The following is a 13,437-nucleotide window of genomic DNA, read 5'->3' as shown; positions in this document are numbered from 1 at the left end:
CAAGCCCCTGTAAACTAGATGTTGACCTTTTGCTTCCACAACTTCAGAGACTATTTTCTTTAAAGTAGCCTCAGCGGTTACTTTCTTTCTAAAGAAAATAAATGTTGTTTTAGTCCTGCTCCTGGAGACTGCACACTACGGAGGTGGTAACAGCTAGCTCAGGTGACACTGAATGAAGCTGAAGAATTAAAATGCCCTGTGTGGTAAGAAAACGTAGGTGGTAGATGAAAATACATTTCTTGATCATGTCCTGCACAGAAAGGACATGAGAGTTCAGTAAACAGATCCTGGTTTATTAAATCAGCAACTTGATTTTAGGGGCAAATGGCTTAAAAACAGCCTCTCAGTTTGGGTCTGCAGTGACTCGGGAGCATGGAACGGAGGCCAGCTGGAGACCCTTCGCTCTTCTCTTGTCTCCTTGCTGTTTTACTTCTGCAGCTGCACAAAGCAAGTGTGTCCCATGGTGCTATGAAAATGCTGGTTGATAGTCATGGTCTGCTAAGGTACAGTCCTGAAAATCTGACTTCTTTTACAGTTCAGGCTGAAGCAGAGGAGCCTGAGTATATTGCGCAGGCACTCAGAAGAACAGGAGAGCATTCATGGCCTGACAGACCACCACACAGATACATGCTTCCAGGCAGGGAAGACAAGAGCCTAAATGCAGCCAGAAGCATATGTAGGAGATCAGGCCCAGGATGACAGACATCAGCAATGATGGTTAAGGACAGCATTAGCCAAATTCAGCTTGCAGAGTGGATGAGGCCCCTCCAGCAGCAGAAAGCTGCATCCCACCTTTTCATCCTTCTCCCCACGTGCTGAGGTTAGTGGTGACAAGGAGATGCTACCCTAGAGCAGCTGTGAACCCATTACCATGCTCCAGCACTTAAGAAGACTGAAAAGATGAGATAGTCCCAAGAGCAGCAAGGCCAGAAAAAAACACAGTGGTCACCTTTTTAGCCAGGTGACCACTCCCTTCCCCATGAAAGCATGGAGGACAGCTTAGTCTCTCACAAGTCATTGTGACAGTTAACTCCCCCACACCCTGTGGTTCACATATCTTGATTGCTAGCCACTGTTATTGAATCCATCTGTCACACCATAACATTGTACTGGGAAGAGTGGCAAACAGCCAAGGAACTTTTCCAGAGCTGTAACACAAGATATTCAGGAGTTCCAGTAAGAACCTCCCAACCCTCATGTAACTGACGTATGAGACCAGTGAAAAAAATGCGGCATTCAAAATAAACCTGAAATGTGAAGCTGCAGTTTGTTGGGGTTTGTTATTATCAGTTCACTATACTGATCCCCTCTTCCTTTGTATTTTTTCTTACACGGAGCAGCAGAGGCTTTATGAATGTGTGTCTGAAACACTTCTTGGGGCAAGGCAAAATATTTGCCCCCAACCTTACTGAAACTGAACCTGAAGTTTGCTTTAGGGTTCTTTCCTAAGCATCAACCTATGGTTGTGAAAATCTAGCCAACAGTTCTGCTGGCTGTATTTCTGGGCTCTCAGCTTCAGGACTGGTCTGGTCCATGACATGTGATGCCATGGGCTGATGGCGGTGGCCCAGCTTGAAGCCAGAGGGACAATAGTTGCATTAACAAACTGACATAAGTGTAGTACCACACTGACATGTCTCCCCTGCTTTCAGCACCAGAAAAAGTATCTTTTCATGGTTTTGTGTTATACTATGTTGACACAACAGCTTGCTTCGTGTCTTGCAGACATTTTTTTTTTTTTGCTTTTCCAGCAACTGCTCCTCATTTTCTTTTTCTGCTCTTCTTAGGTTGGATTTTTTTTTCTTCTTCTTTCCAACATGATTTAAAGCTAAAATTCTTCTTATGTAGATGGGAGAGGTTTAGTTGTGCAGTAAGACAGTCCTCCATTCCTTATTCAGGTCAGGTTTTTAGCAACAAGAGTGGGAGCGCTGCGTGTGCACTGACTGTTGGATTGGCCCCATGACTTCTGCATTACAAAAGGGTCTGTTCTGCAGGGTTTACTGGCTGCTACCTGCTGCTCTGCAGCCAAGAGAAAAAGTGGAAAACCCAGGGCCAAGCTCCATTCCTGGTGGAACCCCAGCAGATTTATGTAAAATGAAGTTGGCTCATAGGATGTTGTAAAAGCCATGAAATGAACGGCTGTTGTTTCTGCATAAATACTTCAGCGATGATGATAGTTTGCTAGTTAGCTGCTGCTACTGCCATCTAAAGAAACATAAATACTGCAATTTCTTTAGGCTGTACAGTATGGGGTGCTCTTAACTTCTTTTGAAAAATCTTCTACTTAATGCACAGTAGTCAATAGCTCAGTATTCAGTTTCCAAAACTTAATACCCTTAAATTACCTCTATCATTTGATTAAGATACTGAAGTATTCTCTTGAAGGGAGAGATAATACCTTTGCAGGACAAAAACAAAACGAAGTCCTGTTATTAAATTTTAATATTGGTGAATCCCACGGATCAAAATACTTTTGATACCAATACAATACCACAATGGTCCTCTAGCATGTCAGCTCTCCATGCTTCCGTGCCTCAGGAACTGTCTCTGTGTGTCTTTGTTGTCATTAACTTGTAAAAAAATGCCTTTATTTCTAGGCTTAATAAAGTTTCTTAAGGAAAAATCTTTCTCAGAGGAGTAGTTAATTTGATCTTTTATCTTAAGTCAATGTTTTTCATTTAGTTTTCTAAGCAAATAAAAGGTCAATTAACACTTATAAAATAATGAAACAGCCTCCGTGTGTCTTCCTTGAAATCTCCAAGTTATCATTGAATGTAATTACACAGGAGCATTGCTAATTTCATTTGCAACTCTCTATTACCCTATTTGAAACACTCCTTAAGATGCATCTTCAACTCCCATGTCTGGCAAATATTATTCTATTTTAGCACTAAAGTATAATGTAAGATTATCACACAAAGACCAGCTATGATTTAGTTCTAGCTACAAACTGGTGTATGCACAAATGGCTTTCTCATTTTTCCAATCAATATAAAAATGGAATATTATTCTGAACTTACTATCAATCAGAACTCCATTACTAGATACTTTAGGAAATACTGTTTCTTAATTAAAAATAAATATTACCCTTTAAAGCTGAAACTACTTCATATTTTCTCCATTTTTCTCCCCCAAATCTCAGTATTCAAACTTAAATGTTCCCTAGAAAGAACAGCCACATGTTCCTTTAGTGATACCCATACCTGTTAGAATGAGACCCGCAGCTACCTTTGCTACTTACACTGCAGTATAGCATCTTGATCGACAAAGGCTGGAAGGAAAATAACCTTTCTACCAAGGAAAAAAAAAACCCCATGTTGTGCTTATCCTTTCTTATATGTTCTTTTAAGAACTTCTCCATCTGTCACGGACAGGATGCCTGGCTTTGGATTAACCAGTTCTTTATATTTATACTCGTAGGTGATGTATAATCCTAGTGCCAGTGAACTGGTGCCAATAACAGGTAATCAATGACTGCTTCACTTTCCTGTGTGGGGCTGGCTGCTTTGGTGGTATTACTAAACAGAGTCTCTCCAAAGTTCTTCCAGTTTTATGTCTGTGTGCTGTTCCTGCTTTGACATGTTAAATCTCTGACATCACTGGGGTTTCTATCCAAGACAACGGTCTTGTTGAAAACAGAGCTCTGGAATTTATATTTGGATTGTGCGTGGCTCACTGGATGACTTCAGCCGTTGCAGAAATAGTTTATGTATACAACAAGCAAATGTTGTAAATGAGAAGCTGGAATCAAATCAATGTTTTAGAAGGAATTTGAGAAGGTTCATCAAGTTGTCTGTCAGCAGTCTTATTGTCTCTAATTCCTTTATTAAACCCAGCTTTTAGTAGTTTACTATGAGATCATTTAGGTTGCAACACAACCCAAATTCATCCTGTGGCCAGAAAGTCTCCAGGAGTAGCAGAAATTGTACAATTCCACTTTGGAGAGGGAGGAGCTGAAGAACAGTAAGGTAGCACAGAGAAATCCAGAGCTTCCTTTTGAATCCTGTAGCCTGACACTTTAAGTCATTTTCTACAATCACTTGCTCTGACTGTGCTGTGAATCACTGCACAGCTGCTCTTCAGGTAGGAGGGGAAAGGTTTAATCCTAGAAGTCTCCCCCACCAAAGCTCTTTACTCTTTCTTCTTGAAAGGAGATGGATTTCATCCTTAGATGATGACTAGCATTTTATGTATTCATTCTCTGCCATCTGGGAATAGAAATCCTCTCACACTGGCATTTGAGTAGCTTTTCAGCGCTTTACATCTGAACAGTTAAGAACTAATCCCATCCTCAATACAGAGTTTTGTGTGCTGGATTATCTATAGCAGTGGGAGAAGAAGAAGTTCTCTCCTGGCAGGCTGGAGCACCCTGTTGGCTGGTTGTTACTCCCTGATAGGAAGATGAAGCCAAGATTTCTTGCAGTTTTGGCCTATAATTGTTCTGCCATTCCTGATACCCTGAAGCAACCACACTCTGGGTTTGAACCAAAATGGAACCTCCCCCCAGCACACATCCCAAGACTGGCCAGACTGTCAGTCACTGGCTGGGTTTCTAATGCTGCTACCTCTCCAAGTGTGGCTTCAGCTGTTTTCTGGGTGGTGGCATCGGGCTATCTGTCATGAACGCTGACCGGCAAGCACCAAATGTTCAAGGAAGCAAGTACAGGGTTTTACGACAGTTGTATATTGGCTAAGCCAACCACTCTAGGAGGCTTTGGACAGTCAGAGAAATAAAGAGAACTCATGGGAGATGGGCCTAAAGACATTTTGGGTGTAGCTGTTGACAAGTCAGATATTACACTCATTTTAGACCAAGTACATCTTTGCTGGCTTCTGGTCTCCTGCCCCAGGTCCCGTGGAGACATCCCATCCTGATACTAACAACTGCAGGGAGCTGGGGCCAGCTGGGGTCAGGAGGTGGTGGCAAAAGGGACGGGGATGCTTTTGAGCTGGGGATAAAAACCAGGACCTTGAATAAGAAATGTCAGAAGGCTAGTGGCTTATCCCTCTGATCAAACAGGGAGAGGAGCAAGAGAAGGAAAATCTGGCAAACTTCAGGTAAGAAACAGAGATGCTGTTCCCTCCTTCTCTTCAAATCAATTTGAGCAGGAGAACATGATCCCCAGAGGACAAGGAAACAGCATGTAGGTGTGGGGAGGTACAGGGATGGTCTAATAGATGTTAAATCCCAGCTAATCTGGGAACCACTTTTTCCCAGGAACAAGAACAATCAAAGCAGCTAACAGCCACGTTCCCCCACCCTCCCAGCTGGGCTAAGCACTGCCTTCACACAGCTGACAACCTAGTCCTTAATCTTGTTTCCCTGGATAAACAGATGACAGCCATGTATCATCCTTCCCCTGTTGACTTTTACTTCTGGCACCATTTCTTTCCATTTCATTTTAAGGTCAGTATGAATTGTCTTGGGCAAAAATGACTTAATAATGAAATTAATAAAAATGAAACAATGTTAAAGTAATACTATAAACACATCTTCTGGCAACCAGTCCAGCAAGAGAGGCCTTAGATCAGATTATTCTATAACTACTTTTTACAAATATACCTAAGCCATTTCTCAGCATAAACTTTCAGATAGCACAGGCGCTCAGCAGTCCCTTGTAGGCTGCGGATTCCTATCTTTCAAAAAACTCAGCAAGGTTTGCTGCATGAAACTCTCCAGTCTAAAGACTGTGATATAACTGATTGCTTTAATATACTTTCCTAGCAGAATGTTCCATGGAACATTATGCCTTGAGATAGCATCTGAAAGTGGTTGCTTGGGAGAGGTGTAGGAGGACCAGGATTCAAGACTCCATGGCAACTGAAAAAAATGGGGTCCCAAAGTCATAATAAAAATGATTCCCTGTGATAGGATATTCTGTGTATTCTTTGAAGCTGAGGGCAAGAGAAGAAAAATAATATTGATATCTAACCAATTGGAACAGGTGGAGCATTTTATACTCTGGTCGGAAAAAGCAAGTATGTGAGTCATCCTGCAAGACAGCAGCATGAGGCAACTAGTAGAAAAGAAAAGAAAAATAGTTCACAGGAAGAAAAAAATGGCATCCCTATACAAAAATTATTCCTTAGGAGTACATGGGTTTCCTAGCCAGAGACATGGCAAATCACATCACAGACCATGAAGGAAATGAAAGCAAAAAAAGATGGGGCACACACCTCTTGAAGCAAAACAGCATGGCAGCACTTCAGTCAAGGCTAAGTAAGAACTGGGCCTGGAAGGGATTAATAAATGGACAACATAGGAATTTTTTTTCCAGAGTTTTGTACATTGAACAGAACCTTATGTCTGTGCTAAAACGTGCAAAAAGTGCTGCCATTTTGCACAGATGACTACCTGAGGAGCAAAGGCCGAGACAGTCAGGTCTTTCATCTCGATAGTTACAGACAGCAACAGAAGAGATCTGATGATCTACTGATGTCATATACAATTTTTTTCTTCCACAGAAGAAGATTAAGTGCATTCTGTCAATTAACTTCTACCCTTTTCATAATAAGCAGTGAAAGACAATTTTAACTAAGCCCTGCAGTAAATGAAAGACATGTGTATACGGAGTAAAATTGCTTCTTTCCTTTTCACAGTTACAAAAAGACGATCTGACTCCAATGATAATCAGCCACTCCACATGATCCCCATTAGCTCAGTCCACGGAACACCTGAACAAAAGCCAAAGGAATTTGGACATGTTCCTCATTCTGCCTTTAGTTTTTTTCATCTAAACATCTGTTTTCCCATGTTGATGTATGAGCTCATAACTTGCAGAACAAAGACAACCTGGTCCTTCATGTAGCAGCATGTTTATGTAGGTAGCACTGGGCTTTCTGACACTTGCAGATATCAGTTCTACCCTTTAGCCTGTGCCCAAATTCTCGGCCACTTTGCAAGGAATGAGCAAGAGGCACTGAACACTTCTCATGCGGGGTATGATTTTCAAAACATAAGCAGAAATTATGGCATAATTTAATGAGGGATATTGGTTAAATATAGTTTTATAAGGAAAACATGATCGTGATTACTTCATGAATAGCAATGCTATGACCACTGTCACAGATCACATCTATTTAGCTGCACAAAACCATAGCATTTTCAAAACAAATGGAGCACATGTACTCTACTCTGAAACACTTACATTTTAGGGCCATAATCCCGTAAAAATTTGCACTTTTCACAGATTGTGGGGACCTCTTGCAATACCCAATGCTAAGTATGTGTGTGTTACATCTCAAAGGACCAGGGCTTCTTAAACACAGAGCAATCCTACTGTGTTTAAGATCATGGGAACCTGTGGAATGTCTTCCATGTGGAAAGCTATGAAAAGTGTAAGTGCTTGCAGATCAAATAAGTGAATTTAGAAATAAGATGAAAGATAAAAAAGTTAGACATTACAAAATGGAGTATGAAGTGGACTTGCTTTGGACTGTAATGTGGTTTGTGCTAGTCCTGCTGGTGTTGGCTTCACTTTGTTTACATTACAAATGCTGTGTACCAAAACACACTTCCTCTCCCCTACATAGATCCCAAATATAATTGAAGGTGGATTCAATGTTAGGCATTGAAATGTTTAAAAAGGTTTAACAGTTTACAGTATTAAAGTTTTTCTTGCACCAATGCAATTAATATTATCTTTAGATTAGAGTTTACATAAAACCAAATTTCTTAATTTTATTACTTTGTTCTCAATTACATAAGGAGAAGCTGGAGTATTGAGATCAAGAAAGTGAAAGGCAGAGAGGGACAAGAAGATGATAAACAACACAGGAATCACAGTGGGAGGATCTTGGAAACGAATGAGAGAATGAGTAGCATCAGTAGATTAAGAAGGTGAAGCAGTAATGGTATGGATGTATGGATATGTGGCCATCTGGGCAACTTAATAGAGAAATGCTGAATACCAAACACAGTTCTGTGTATTCCCTCAGTAATGTAAACAGAGCTATGGGTGTCAGGAGTGCAGCACCTGGCTCCAGAGGTGCGGCCACGCTGCTGTCAGAGAACATGAGAAGGCACCAGTTCCAGCACCAGCTCAGAGACAGGGACTTTAGAAAGATCTTCCAGATGCTGGTGGCACAGAACTAGAAAGGACCCTGGGGCTCCAACTGGCTCTGTATTCATTGGGAAAAGTCCAAGTCAGGGAGCAGCAAATGTGATTTCATCAGATTTTGTTTTTTTTCAGGTTTCTTCGTGTTGTAATTCTTCATGCACAAACTGTTTTATTGCTCCTCAGCTCACTTCAGGGAACCTGTACTTCCCATCATGGATTTCTGGGGATGCCCATTTCCATAATGTTTATTGTTTGAACATTGCAGATCTAGCCATAATTACTAGTGTTTCAGCCACAAAAAGGTAACCATAACTTCAAGTATTAGTCACCACCATCCCATGAGCTACATCTCCTCACGTGTCCTTTCCACCTAAGAGGAGGGTACAAATGCCAGTGTTAGCTGACTCTGGTCCCATGACAAAGACATTAAGAGCAAGGGCTTCTTAAATCAGATCTACGTACAGCAGATGCAAGGGAATGCAGTTTGGTTTTATTTTTGTCAAGATGTGTTGCATCTGAGACAGAAGTAGTGTGCTTTCTATATGGTATGCACTGAGGGGAAGCATTCACGCTGTGCAGTTTGAGGGGAAGGCTGGGGAGTTCAGATCCCTGTGTACAGGACAAATGGGCTTCCCCCGGAGGGCAACATACATGCTGTAACTTCTCTACAGGCTCTGAATCTGTGCAGCACATCTGGCCAGCTGATGCCAAACAGGGCATGAACACCCTCCTCATACCTCCCAAATACCTGGAGCTGTGTTTTTCGTACCTTCCCTTGCACTGGCACTGGCACTGTGCTGACGGTCTCCGTAACACTATAACAAACCAGGTTGGGGAGCTAATGCAACACCCAACTATTTGCATTTTCCAGTGCTGGTTTTCTATTGAGTTGGCTTCCTGATCCCATTCCCTCTGAGAAGGCAGGGGCCATCCCACTGCAGTGCTGCTGAGCCTCTGCCGGGCCACCAGGCTGTACAGAAACCGGCAGCACTCTGGGACCCTGCTTCTCCAGCCTCTCAGCATAGATCAGTGTGGGTGCACTGTCTCACGGGCAGGAGGACTAGCTCCAACCTAGAGAAAGCAATACAAAACTGTATAGTGAGTGAGGGTAGCTCATTCCCACCAGCTACTCCTCCTACTCTGGAAGCCCTGGAGTATACTCAGCCCACACCAGAAACCATCATCAGAATGCTATGGGGTCATAGATTTTTGGGTACTGGGCAGTTGCCTAGCCCTTCTGCAGGTTTTGTTACTTCTTGCTTCTAGTCTTTCTCCCTCCTTTATTTGTGTTTTCCAGGCAGTAAAAGGAAATATCTTAGCTTCCAAGCTGCAGAGGGATATGGAAATAGGAAGATGCCCTAGTTGTCTCCCAGATAATCTGGCAGGGTCAGGAAGAACTTCCCAGCAGAAGTGTTAGGATTTTCTGCTGTGACAGAAACATAGAGCTTTGATGGGTCAAATGAAGATGAAAACCACCTTTACAACATTTCAGGGCAAAAAATGGACATTCGGCTTCACTACAGAAGCATTTTCACAGTATGATGAGCTGCACTATAAGCTGAGTAATGCTGCTGTTGTGCTTGTGACCCAGGATCCTTCTGAAGGATCTCTCGCTTCACTGCATGGGGCGCTGAGCTGACTCTTTGTTAAAAGTTTTTGCAGAAAGGAAGTGTGATAGCAGCAATGGCTCACCAGGGCTCAGACACTGAAGAAGTCTTGAGTCATGTATACACAGCTATAGAAACTTATGAATCTGGTTGTAGCCAACCCTGCCGAAACATAGCTAGACACTGCCCCTGCCCTAAAAGAGTTAAAACCCAACTTGGGAGAAGACCAAATGGAAAGAGAGAAAGGAAAAACATTAAATAACAAAAGCGAATATTTATATGGTAACTAGAAGCAGCTAAAGTCTTAAAAGTTTCAAACAAGGATAAACATTAAGAGGAAACACTTTATAAAGGTAAGGACAATCTGAGAAAGGTTGCTTGGAGAGAAATAGTGTTTCATGCAGTTCCATGATTCTGCAGATTTGTATCGTTCCCAGATGTCCCACTGGTTTCGTATCTGAGATCCTCCTTCAAAGAGAGTGTAAACAGAAGAGTAGCTCTTGCAAATCAATTCAGAAAAGATAAAGGGGCATGCAGCAAACAAGCAGCCGCAGCAGAGTGGATGGCTAAAGGAAGAGCAGTGCTACAAGAAACTCAGCAATGAAGTGCTTTCACAGAGAATTTACATGCAGTAAAACTCAACACTTTTCACAAACCTGTTTTCATGCTCTGCATGTATATTTAGGGCTGCTTTAAGCAGTTCTTTCAGTACAAATTCATTTGCATAGTTTGGTTCCAACTGTTCTATTTTGATTTATTAAAAGAACCAACATAATGAATGAAAGTATCCATCTCTGTTCTTTAAATAACCTTCAGTACTATGAACTCACAGTAATTCACAGCAACTGTGCTTCACAGTTACATTCACAGACCTATTAATTAAGAAAATACTGTTATCCTCAGTACCATGAGAAACCAAGTTACTGATAGACAGACCTTTAAAGTTTTGAGGTGCCTATGTCCCATGGGAGCTCGCAATGAACGGGAATGTGGGTGTCTGACAATCAAAGAGCTTTGCAGCGTGGCTGAGAAAATTGAACCTGCCTCTTTGCACCTTCGGGTATTCTAACAAGAGTGGCATTCTTCCTGTGAGCACTCAACTGGATTCAAATTGCATTGTTCATACTACGTGTTGAGTCATACGAGGGTTCAGACTGTCCTTTCTCCATTCCTCCTTGCTTCTGGGTACAGCCAGCCTGAAAAATACTGTACATTAAGTTCCAGCAATGTGAGGGTATAGGAACTTCACTTTGGAGATCCCACACCTAAAAAATCCTGGCCAGGACATGACCAAATTCCAACTTAATTTTATATATCAGGTAGTATAAACAACTTCATGTAAAGTAGTGTTGATTATAGTCCCACAATGAAACTGCCAACAGCGCTAAATCTGATTTAAACCTCAATAGTTCCTCTTACTGCTGTTTTCCTGCTATATTCCTTCATGTTTTGGTCTGTATAGATGTGTAGAGGTGAAATGATACATGTGCTAGATACACAACTATTTATGTCACATCTGGCTTACATGTTCTGATTCAAGAAGAAAGAAAAATTACATCTCCTAAGATCAAGATTCTAAGGAGAGGACTGTTGTTTCACTCAATGCATAAAAACATTTATGTTTCAGCCTCCCAGCACCTACAGCAGTGAACAGGGCAGAGAGAAAGATAAACAGAAGTGTTTAGTCAGTCAGTCTTTATCTTTTTCCCCATTTTCATCTTTCTCTCCTTCCAAATACATGAAAGGGAAAGAGCACACAACAGTTAGCTCTTAACAAACCAGACTAAAACCCAGGCAAATCTCCTGATCCTTATCAGGGCAATGACACAACAGCACAGTATGTTTAGAAGAATGCATGATAATATTTTGCAAATAAGTATGCATGCTCCTGAGATGCCTATTTATGACCCATTTGCTTCCTATACTTGATTGAAATTGTATCATGCAAGAAGACCTACAGTACATTCACTGACACTTATGTCCCCCATCTGACTGAACAGACAATTTAGAAATACTACATTCTACATTCTAAATACTAAATTCTTGTTATGCATGTTTGAAGTCTAACAGTCCAATGTTACATACTGAGGTAAGTGCTACTAAATACTTCATGCTATATTTCACACTGGTATGAAAGCTAGACTTTTTGTAAAGTGTTAGATTTTCTCCTGGACATACTTATCCTGTTAGTTACAAAGCAGGAGACAACTAAACTTGCTAGTGGACAGTTTCAATACTTAATCTTTGGCATACACTGTGTAAGAAATTCCTTTAATCCAGGAACAAAATCTGAAACTCTTATTCAGACTTAACTGCCTTCAACATAAAGAACCGGTGTGTCGTCCAAGGTTATGCTGGATAACCAATGGAAAAATGGTCTTACAAGCTTTTTGTGATACCTTCTGCTGTATGGAATGGCTTCAACATTATGTGTGGCTACCCACATAGTAATAATCTCAATACTAATAATAGTAATAATACCAATAAAGCATCATCTGGCATTATCTAGTTTTGCCAAGAGAATTGCTATCATAATAAAGAAATTAAAGACCTGTTTATTTCTAGGTGTTCATGGAGCATTTAATTTTATATTCACAGAACCATATTAAGAAGCTATGTAACACTTCTCATTAAGAGTGAAGATGCTGCCTGGGAATGATTCCTGTTCTGGCGCAAGCTGATCATTCTCTAAAGAGTGTTTCACTGAGGAAAAGATCAGAAACAGGACTGAAGAAAATTTAAAATAAAATACTGGAAAGAAATGGCCTCCTAGAGTACCATATAATCCAAATAACCCAGCCAACTAGAAAAAAAGAAACTCAAATCCCGAGCAAAAAAAGTTACAAACCTCATTAGTTTCCTTCACTTACCATTTTTAGGATACCAAGGAAGAATAGTTTGGTCTTCTCAGCTGAATGGCTAATAAATAAAAAGCCTAGATGCTGTAACGTCTCCCACATGGGAGCTTGGGAGCTTTGATTTAGAAAGTGCCCAAGAAAAATTAGCATGGAAAGCAAATTTTATACAATTCATACAGAAGATGGTCTTTCATACTGCAGCTCAGATCTGGAAAATAATTCAGGGTCTGCAAGAGAGGTCACTGAATTGTGACTGTTTGCAAGTATCAAGCTATTTCCAACTATTTCCTTTGCCTTGTCTTTCCCCAGTTGGAACATTTTTCTTAAGCAGTAGACAAATAATAATAGAATGAAGCACATAGCAGTGAAATTAGAGCTCTCCATCAGTTAGTGGATTTTATGTTTCTTACACCATGAGGTGAACTTTACTGTAACTTGTCTGATTCTGTGAACTTACATAAAGGATAGAACAAACTAATGAGTACAGTAGGACGAATGGCAGTAAAAATAGAGCTGATTTCAAGATTTACTGTGAATAGTATCAGGGCTCTAAATCTGCTATACATTGTCCAGACCTGTATGAGTTGTTCCTGTTACAAAATGCCCAATTGACTTCAAGTCTGAAAGAATTCCGACTCATTAATTCACATTATCGGTGGCAATTCATGCAATTCAGTAATAGGAAATATTAGTACTCAAATGCCATAAACACATAGAATCATAGAATCATAGATTCATAGAATCATAGAATCATAGAATGGTTTGGGTTGGAAGGGACCTTTAAAGATCATCTAGTCCAATCCCCTGCCATGGGCAGACACCTTCCACCAGACCAGGCTGCTCAAAGCCCCATCCAGCCTGGCCTGGAGCACTTCCAGGGATGGGGCATCCACAGCTGCTCTGGGCAACCCC

Source organism: Falco biarmicus, chromosome 3, assembly GCF_023638135.1.
Source record: "Falco biarmicus isolate bFalBia1 chromosome 3, bFalBia1.pri, whole genome shotgun sequence".
In the NCBI taxonomy this organism is placed as follows: domain Eukaryota; kingdom Metazoa; phylum Chordata; class Aves; order Falconiformes; family Falconidae; genus Falco; species Falco biarmicus.
This window is presented reverse-complemented; position numbering follows the sequence as displayed.